This window comes from Spermophilus citellus, assembly GCF_964194105.1.
Source record: "Spermophilus citellus genome assembly, chromosome: 14".
NCBI lineage: Eukaryota > Metazoa > Chordata > Mammalia > Rodentia > Sciuridae > Spermophilus > Spermophilus citellus.
This window is the reverse complement of record NC_138194.1, coordinates 72,300,013-72,311,129: the sequence shown is the minus strand read 5'-3', so window position 1 is coordinate 72,311,129 and position 11,117 is coordinate 72,300,013.

The window sequence follows — 11,117 nt, the reverse complement described above, 5'->3', positions numbered from 1 at the left end:
ACAAGATTTATTAATAATGAAATACCCTTCAAAAAGAATTTGATAAGATTGTTTTCAAGTAAAGATGCTAGTACATCAGTTAGGGTGGTTTCCCCATGTGTTGGAAGGAAGCTGAAGCTTAAAGGTTAATATCCTCCTAACAGCTTTATTTTAGGAGAAATAATATAGCACAGTGAGAAAAGTAGGGGCTTTGGAGTTAGGCACGTGGCAGTTTGAATTCTGGTTCTACTACAAAGAGTCAAGTCTTATTGTCTCATCTGAAAAATGGATAACACCTATCCTTTAAGGGTTCCCAAAACGATCAAAGGAAAGAAAAACAGAGCTATGCAGATGTCTTTCTACATTTTAATTGTCAATATTACAAATTAATTTTCCAAATGCAAATGCACTCTTCAGAGCTATCTCCATTTGTACTGTGCTTATGTGTCACCTGAGCTCCCTGAAGGGTGGTTTTCTTACTATAGTCACTGTCCTGCTCTCTTGATTACGAAGCAACTTATGATTGTTTCTCAATGAAAAAATAGGTTTACTAAGTAAAAGTGGATCTTGGCACAGACCTTTTTACTATGAAGAAGTCAAATGAAGGACTTCCGTGGAGCCTCAGAACAGGAAAGACATGACTACCTCCTATGGACGTCGCATGTTAAGCTAGTATAAATAAGAAATTACGGAAGCTATTTCCATTCAGAAATGTGATTTAAAAGCAGCCTGTAAACAATACTCAATACTGTTCTTGATTTCAATACAATGGAATCAACTTTTACAATAATATTTACATGTTTCTATCTTATCTGCTGAGCCTATTTCAGGTAAACAGAAATTGCTTACCTAATTTAGTTTATAGATTTAGTTTTCTACTTCAATGTAAATTTTACATGTTATGTTCCATTTTGTGAATTTTAACTGCATTCAATTCCTATTTCCTTTGTTCCGACTTAGCACTTTTGCCATATTTACTTGATATTTTTACTACCCAACATAATTTCCATTTCCCTATCCCCATTTCCTTGGTTTAGAGTGAAAGCAAACATTTATTTGTACCAACCACAACATAACATGGCTTAAGTACTTCACTTCTAATCCTCAGAACAAGTATGTGACAGCTGTTATTATCCATTCAGACCTCACATAGCATTAATAAGTGACTTTGCCTTTGGGATTGGAAGCAATGTAACTTTTGGAACTTTAATTACCATATTTTCATTTATGCAATTGTAGAGGGATTTTATTTTCTATTTAAAAATTTAATGGCTTTATTTTAGTAAGGTTTTCTTTATTTTATAACCATATATGTTTTCTAAAACACATAAAGATTGAAAAATTATGACTTCACAATCACTAGGATGCTCTAGTCAAATAGCCAGTAAGTGTTGGCAGGGATGTATATGAATTGGAGATCTCATACATCATGATGTAAAACAAGCCAGCCACTTTGTAAAAACAGTCTGGCAGTGCCTCAAAAGTTAAATATAGAGTTATCAAATGACCCAGAAATTCTACTCCTAGAGATATACACAAGAGAAATAAGAATATGCTCATACAAAAACTTACACATAAATGTTCAAAGCAATTTTATTCCTAACAGGTAAGAAGTGGGAAAATGCCAAATGTTCATCACCTGATAAATGGATAATCAGCAACAACCACAAAAAACACAAATTGTATGATCCCATTTATATGCAAGTCACAGATTTCTGGCACATCTGTGGAGACATAAAATAGAGTAGTGGTTGCTTAGGGTTGAAGAAAGGGGAAAGGAATTTGAGAGGAGGTGGATGTCAAAGAAAAGTTGTGCTAGACAGAGGTGAGTAGGCAAGATTGTTGCACAGAGGAGAGCCAACTGGAGTCTACGGAAACAAAAGGTAGGGGACGTTTTCCGGCTGGGCAAGCTAGCAGAGAGGTACGGGAGGACAGGAGGGGGAGGCCACTTAGTGTGATTAGGTCATCTGCATTTGCGAAATTGTCTTCTTATTTGAGGTTAAGCTCCTATCCTTCCACAGAGGCGGGAGCTGATGACACCATCTTCCTTAATGATTACTTTAAGTCCTTGAAAAAGCATTTCTAGATTATAAAGCGGGCAAGACATCAGGAGAAATTGCACCTGCTTTCCGAACGGGCAAAGAAATAATTTGCAATTAAAGAGGTTTTCTGAATTAAATGCTCTTAAGAAAAGGCTGGTGGGGAGCTATAGTTAGGAAGTCATCCTATGAAGTTTAGTGAAGTTGGGGAACATTAAGACTGTCTTAGTCAATAACACAAAAAACTTTTGGAGGACAGTGAGAATTTTGTAAGGTTAGACTGAAAGTTGCAAAACTATTAAAAACCACTGAATTGTGTACTTCAAGTGGGTCAACTATTGTAGGTAAATTATATCTCAATAAAGCTGTTTCTAAAAGATCAGAGAACAAAATTACAAATAACATTCTTTTTTTCCCAGTTTGCTTTTAGAATTAAATCATAGTTATTCCTCTGTATGTAACCTTGCTTATTCTGCAGGAGAAAAGTAGTTGCTTGCCAAGTTAAAAACAGAAAATACTGCTCATTTTCATTTGTTTAGTCAACAATGTAGAGGGTACCATTGGCCTAAAATTCTGATCAACATAACTATATTACTTTGGCTGTTAACCCATTTGAGCCATAGTTTGTACATCTGTAAAATGGAAGCAATGTTTCTTACCCCAATGAGTTTTTGAAGAAATGAGATAATACGTACGAGGGCTTAAATCCAATGCCTTGCCTATTCAAACTCAATAACTATTCCATAAATATTTATGGAGGGACTAGTTTTGTTCCAACTAGTTCTACCCTTGACCTGACACCCTGAACCCTGCCTTAGAAGGTTCTCCTGGTTCTCCTCTAACGTGTCCCTAAAGGGCAAGGAATCCACAGGGTCAGGGAGACATGATAGCCCCGACCAGCTTCTAAACCACATTTTTAATACTCAGAATCCCAGAATTTCCTGTCCAAATGGCCTAAGCCCACATGTAGGGTCTGCCTGGCTCTTCTCTGGATCTGTCTTCCCAGGGTGGAGCTGCCACAGCTGGGGTGCCCACGTGCATGGAAGACCACAAGGCCTCGCACAGGACAGGATGGAGTTGAGGTGGGAGGAAAAAGGGTGAGAGTTCTGTGCATACCCTCGCCCTGGCACTACAAATGTTAGGAGCAGGGCTCATCCTGACAGGCATGAAATGGTATCCAAAACAAATTTGAATCCTATTAAGAACATTAAATTATTTTTACTAATTGAAAGACTAATTATAATCCATTTAACTTTTTTTTCTCCTTTTATAAACCATTTAGCTCAAAGTACACTGCTGTAACTCCGAAAGTTCATCTTTCCTGTTGAATACTGGTTTGTTTAAATTACAGTAAATGAAAGATTATTGCCTTTAGTACTTGTGTATATCTATTTTATTTCTAGTATTTTTTTATTGTTCCCTTGAAGACTCGTTGTAAAGAAAATCCAGGGTTTTTTATTATGACAATAAAAATGCTTTACATTTTAAGTCATCTATGCAGATTTCCAATGTATAATATGCAATACACAATAATCTTTTCCTAGGTAAAAAAGGTAAATAGGAATAAATTAATTCAAAAAATAAACACATGGGATAGAAAAATGAGAGAATAATTTTAGAGATGTTTCAAAATTAGAGACAGATGGAATAACTTTCTCCGCTCCCGCCTCGGCCTTTAAACAAATGTGGTTTCTTGTTACTTTGTTGTATGTGGCATTAACATTTTGAGATTTCCCCAAGCGTTCAAGTACACATTAAGTATACTTGATATATTCAAGTACAGCTAAGGTGAAAGTTAAATACCTGACTATGGGGTTATGTAAGTCAAATGTATGTGGACTACATAATATTGAAATGCAAGACAGAGCTTATTACATAAAGAATTCCCATAACAAATCTTGTTAAGTGAATAATCATGCTCAGATATGGGTTCTTTAAATGAAAACTTGAAAACTTTGCTTAATGTGAAAAAAACATTGATTGTATAAATCCAGAAAGTTGTAATCCTATATTATCAAACTGGACTTGTAACTTATAGATGTCCATAAAAGGATGTGTTAAGTCATTTAAGGCAACAAAGAAATGGGTCATATTCCTTTTTTATTTTGAAGATAGAATAACAACTATATATCATTACACTTATCAGTTCCCCAGGACTGACACCATTGTTTGTTTTTTCTTATGATCATCTTTTTTTAATTTGTTCTAATTAGTTATACATGATAGTAGAATGCATTTTGACACATCATACATAAGAAGAGTGTAACTTCTCATTCTTCTGCTTATATGTGATGTAGAATCACACTGCTCGTGTAATCATATATGTACATAGGGTAATAATAACTGATTCATTCTACTATCTTTCCTACCTCTATACCCCCTCCCTTCCTTCAATCCCCTCTGCCTAATCCAAAGTACCTCTATTTTTTCCTAGCTGCCCACTCCCCCCCCCCATTGTGAATTAGCATACTCATATCAGAGAAAACATTCAGCTTTGTTTTTTGGGGATTGACTTATTTTGCTTAGCATGATATTCTCCAGCTCCATCCATTCACCGGCAAATGCCATAATTTCATTTTTATTTACAGCTAAGTAATATTCCATTGTGTTTATATACCACATTTTCTTTATCTATTCATCTGTTGAAAGTCATCTAAGTTGGTTCCATAGTCTGGCTAATTGAGCTGCTATAAAGGTTGATGAGGGTATGTCACTGTAGTATGCTGGTTTGGAGTCCTTTGGGTATAAACTGAGTGGGATAACTGGGACAAATGGTGGAGTGAGGAATCTCCATGCTGTTTTCCATAACAGTTGCACCAATTTGCAGTCCCACCAGCAATGTAAGACTGTGCCTTTTTCTCCAGATCCTCACCAACATTTGTTGTTGCTTATATTCTTGATACTTGCACTTCTGACCTGAGTGAGATGAAATCTTAAGAGTAGTTTTGATTTCTCTAATTGCTAGAGATGTTGAACATTTTTTCATGTATTTGTTGATTGATTGTATTTCTTCTTCTGTCAAGTTTCTGTTCAGTACCCTACCTTATTTATTGATTGGGTTATTTTGTTTTTTTGGTATTGCATTTTTTTCAGTTCTTTATATACCTCCAGTAGAGATTAATACTCTATCTGAGGTGCATATGGTAAAGATTTTCACCCATTCTGTAGGCTCTCTCTTCATGTTATTGAGCGTTTCTTTGCTAAGAAGAAGCATTTTAGTTTGAATCCATCCCATTTATTGACTCTTGATTTCACTTCTTGCACTTTAGGAGTCTTGTTAAAGAAGTCAGTTCTTAAGCCAACATGGTGAAGATCTGGGCATACTTTTTCTTCTATTAGGTGGAAGGTCTCTATTCTAGTGCCTAAGTCTTTGATCCACATTGAGTTCATTTTTGTTCAGGGTGAGAGAGAGGGGTTTTATTTCATCTTATTACATATGGATTTCCAGTTTTCCCAGCACCATTTGTTAAAGAGGCTATCTTTTCTCCAATAAATGTTTTGGTGCCTTTGTCCTCTATGAAATAACTGTATTCATGTGGGTTTGTCTCTGTGTCTTCTATTATGTACCATTGGTCTACATGTCTGTTTTGGTGCTAATATCATGCTGTTTTTGTTATTATGGCTCTGAAGTATGTTTGTGCCAATTTGCAGTCCCACCAGCAATGTAAGACTATACCTTTTTGGTAGTGTGATGCCTCCTGCTTCACTTTTCTTGCTAAAGATGGCTTTGGCTATTCTGGGTCTCTTATTTTTCCAAATGAATTTCATGATTTTTTTTCTATTTATATGAAGAATGTTATTGGGGGTTTAATAGGAATTGCATTAAGTCTGTATAATGCTTTTGATTATATGGCCATTTTGACAATATTAATTCTGCCTACCCCAGAGCATGGGAGGTCTTTCCATCTTCTAAGATCTTCTTCAGTTTCTTTCTTTAGTGTTCTTTAGTTTTCATTATGGAGGTCTGTCACCTCTTTTGTTAGACTGATTCCCCAATTTTTTTTTTTGAGGCTATTACTAATGGAGTAGTTTTCCTAATTTCTCTTTCAGTGGATTTATCACTGATGTATAGGAACATGTTTGATTGATAGTTGTTGATTTTATATCCTGCTACTTTGCTGAATTCATTTATTAGTTTTAGAAGTTTTCTGGTGGAATTTTTTGGATCTTCTAAATATAGATCATGTCGTTGGCAAATAGTGACAGTTTGAGTTCTTCTTTTCCTGTTTGTATCCCTTTAGTTTCTTTCATCCGTCTAATTGCTCTGGCTAGAGTTTCCAGGGCAATGTTGAATAGAAGTGGTGAAAGAAAGCATCCTTGTCTTGTTCCAGTTTTTAGAGGGGGTGCTTTCAATTTTTCTCCATTTAGAATGCATTGGCCTTGAGTTTAGCATAGATTGCTTTTACAATGTTGAAGTATGTTCTTTCTATCCCTAGTTTTTCTAGTGTTTTGAACATAAAGTGTTTCTGTATTTTGTCAAATGCTTTATCTGCATCTATTGAGATGGTCATATGATTCTTGTCTTCAAGTCTATTGAATAACAATAAACAATGAATTATGTTTATTGATTTCTGTATGTTGAACCAATCCTGAATCCCTGGAATGAACCCCACTTGGTAGTGGTGCACTATCTTTTTAATATGTTTTTGGGTGCAATTTGCCAGGATTTTAGTGAGAATTTTTGCATCTATGTTCATCAGGGATATTGGTCTGAAGTTTTCTTTCCTTAATGTGACTTTGTCTGGTTTTTGTGTCAGGGTGATACTAGCCTTATAGAATAAGTTTGGAAGGGTTCCCTCCTTTTCTATTTCATGAAATAATTTGATGAGTATTGGTGTTAATTCTTCTTTGAAGATCTTGTAGAACTCGACTGAGAATCCATCTGGTCCTGGGCTTTTTTTGATTGGTAGGATTTTGATGACATCTTCTATTTCATTGCTTGAAATTGATCTGTTTAAATTTATATATGTCTTCCTGATTCAGTTTGGATAGGTCATATTTGTAAATGGCTTCTAGATTTCCTATTTTATTCAAGAATAAATTTTTAAAGTAGTTTTTAATTATCTTCTGTATTTCAGTAATATCCATTGTGATATTTACTTTTTAATAACAAATTTTAGTAATTTGAGTTTTCTTTCTATTTCTCCTCATTAGCGTGGCTAAGGGTTTATCAATTTTATTTCTTTTTTTTCAAAGAACTGACTTTTTGTCAATTTTTTTCAATTGTTTGTTTCAATTTCAGATTTCAGCTCTGATTTTAATTATTTCCTATCTTCTACTTTTGGTATTGATTTGTTGTTCTTTTTCTAGGGCTTTGGGGTGTAATGTTAGGTCATTTATTCATTGACTTTTTATTCTTTTAATGAATGAACTCAATGCAATGAACTTTCTTCTTTTTTTGCAATTCTTTTTTTTCTTTTTTTTTCCTTTTTTTATTGGTTGTTCACAACATTACAAAGCTCTTGACATATAATATATCATACATTAGATTGAAGTGGGTTATGAACTCCCAATTTTACCCCAAATGCAGAATGTAGAATCACGTCGGTTACACATCCACAATTTTACATAATGACCTATTAGTAATTGTTGTATTCTGCTACCTTTCCTATCCCCTACTATCCCCCCTCCCCTCCCCTCCCATCTTCTCTCTCTACCCCATCTACTGTAATTCATTTCTCTCCTTGTTTATTTTCCCATTCCCCTCACAACCTCTTATATGTAATTTTGTATAGCAATGAGGGTCTCCCTTCATTTCCATGCAATTTCCCTTTTCTCTCCCTTTCCCTCCCATCTCATGTCTCTGTTTAATGTTAATCTTTTCTTCCTGCTCTTCCTCCCTGCTCTGTTCATAGTTGCTCTCATTATATCAAAGAAGACATTTGGTATTTGTTTTTTAGGGATTGGCTAGCTTCACTAAGCATAATCTGCTCTAGTGCCATCCATTTACCTGCAAATTCTATGGTTTTGTCATTTTTTATTGCTGCATAGTACTCCATTGTGTATAGATGCCACATTTTTTTATCCATTCATCTATTGAAGGGCATCTGGGTTGGTTCCACAGTCTAGCTATTGTGAATTGTGCTGCTGTGAACATCGATGTGGCAGTATCCCTGTAGCATGCTCTTTTAAGGTCTTCAGGGAATAGTCCAAGAAGGGCAATAGCAGGGTCAAATGGTGGTTCCATTCCCAGCTTTCCCAGGAATCTCCAAACTGCTTTCCAAATTGGCCGCACCAATTTGTAGTCCCACCAGCAATGTACAGGTGTACCCTTTTCTCCACATCCTCGCCAGCACTTGTTGTTGTTTGACTTCATAGTGGCTGCCAATCTTACTGGAGTGAGATGGTATCTTAGGGTGGTTTTGATTTGCATTTCTCTGCTAGAGATGGAGAGCATTTTTTCATGTACTTGTTGATTGATTGTATATCCTCCTCTGAGAAGTGTCTGTTCAGGTCCTTGGCCCATTTGTTGATTGGGTTATTTGTTATCTTATTGTCTAATTTTTTGAGTTCTTTGTATACTCTGGATATTAGGGCTCTATCTGAAGTGTGAGGAGTAAAAATTTGTTCCCATGATGTAGGCTCCCTATTTACCTCTCTTATTGTTTCTCTTGCTGAGAAAAAAAACTTTTAAGTTTAATTAAGTCCCATTTGTTGATTCTTGTTATTAACTCTTGTGCTATGGGTGTCCTATTAAGGAATTTGGAGCCCAACCCCACAATATGTAGATCTGAGCCAACTTTTTCTTCTATCAGACGCAGAGTCTCTGATTTGATATCAAGCTCCTTGATCCATTTTGAGTTAACTTTTGTGCATGGCGAGAAAAAGGGATTCAGTTTCATTTTGTTGCATATGGATTTCCAGTTTTCCCAACACCATTTGTTGAAGATGCTATCCTTCCTCCATTGCATGCTTTTAGCCCCTTTATCAAATATAAGATAGTTGTAATTTTGTGGATTAGTCTCTGTGTCCTCTATTCTATACCATTGGTCCACCCGCCTGTTTTGGTACCAGTACCATGTTGTTTTTGTCATTATTGCTCTGTAATATAGTTTGAAATCTGGTATCGCTATACCGCCTGATTCACACTTCCTGCTTAGAATTGCTTTTGCTATTCTGGGCCTTTTATTTTTCCATATGAATTTCATGATTGCTTTATCTATTTCTACAAGAAATGCCGAATGAACTTTCTTCTTAGCACTGCCTTCATAGTGCCTAAGAGATTTTGATATGTTGTATCAGATCTCATTTACCTCTAAGAATTTTTTTATCTAATTCCTGATTTCTTTTGCTATCTAGTCATCATTTAGTAGTATATTATTTAGCCTCCAGGTGTTAAAGTAGCTTCTATTTTTTATTTTATTGCTGATTTCTAATTTTATTCCACTATGATCTGATAGAATGGGGGTAGTATCTCTATTTTTTTGTATTTTCTAAGAATTTCTTTGTGGCATAACATATGATCTCTTTTAGAGAAGGATCCATGTGCTGCTGAGAAGAAAGTGTATTCTCTCCTTCATGGATAAAATATTTTATATATGTTCATTAAGTCTAAATTATTGATTGTACTATTTAGTTGTATAGTTTCTTTGTTCAGTTTTTGTTTGGAAGATCTATACAGTATTGAGAGAGGTGTGTTAAAGTCACACAATATTATTGTGTTGTGGTCTGTTTGATTCTTGAAATTGAGAAGAATTTGATGTACATAGATGCTTCATTTGGGGGGGCATAAATATTTATGATTATTATGTCTTGTTGATGTATAATTCCCTTAAGAAGTAAGAAATGTCCTTCTTAGTCCCTTCCGACTAACTTTGGCTTGAAGTCCACTTTCTCTGATATGAGGATGGGCATCCCTGCTTGTTTACACAATCCATGTGAGTGGTATGTTTTTTTCCAATCCTTTCATCTTCAGTGTGTGGATGCCTTTGCCTGTGAGGTGAGTCTCTTGAAGGCAGCATATTGTTGGGTCTTGTTTTTTAATCCAATCTGCCAGTCTATGTCTTTTGATGGGTGAGTTTAGGTCGTTAACATTCAGGGTTATTATTGAAATACGATTTATATTCCCATTTATTTTGGTTTATTTCTGGTTCTTAATTTGACTTAGTTTCTCCTTTTGTTGTCTTTTCCTTTAGTGTAGTTTCTCCCTTTTATGGTTTTTACTTTTTTATTTTTTCATTTCCTCCTCATGTAATATTTTGCTGACAACATTCTTTAGTGCAGACTTTCTAGTTGTGAATTCTTTTAACTTTTGTTTATCATGAAAGGTTTTTATTCCATCTTCAAATCTGAAGCTTAATTTTGCTAGATATAAAATTCTTTATTGGCATCCCTTTTCTTTCAGAGCTTGGTATATGTTGTTCTAGGACCTCCTAGCTTTGAGGATCTGGGTTGAGAAATCAGCTGAGATCCGAATTGGTTTCCCCCTGTATATAATCTGGTACTTTTCTCTTTTGTCCTTTAAAATTCTGTCCTTATTTTGTATGCTAGGCATGTTCATTATAATGTGTCTTGGTGTGGGTCTGTTGTAATTTCGTATATTTGAGGTCCTTTAAGCCCCTTGTATTTGATTTTCCATTTCATTCTTCAGGTTTGGGAAATTTTTTGATATTATTTCGTTAAAAAGATTGTGCATTCCTTTGGTTTGTATCTCCATACCTTCTTCTATCCCAATAAATCTTAAATTTGGTCTTTTCATGTTATCCCATAATTCTTGGAAGTTTTATTCATGGTTTCTTACTATCTTCTCTGTGTGGACAACTTTATTTTCAAGATTATATATTTTGTCTTCATTGACTTAGGTTCTGTCTTTCAAGTGGTCTAGTCTGTTGGTGATACTTTCCTTTGAATTTTTAATTTGGTTTATTAATTCCTTCATTTTGAGGATTTTTGCTTGATTTATTTTCAGAATATCTATCTCTTTATTAAATTGATCTTTCACCTCCTGAAATTTATCTCTAATTTCACTCCTTACATCATCCTTTATGTCAAGTATCAGTATATATATGTACATTCAGAACTCCTTCTCTGACACTTCTTCTACTGTGTTGTCAATGGATTCTATTATTGGAGCATCTTGGTTTTGGGGGATGCTTTGTT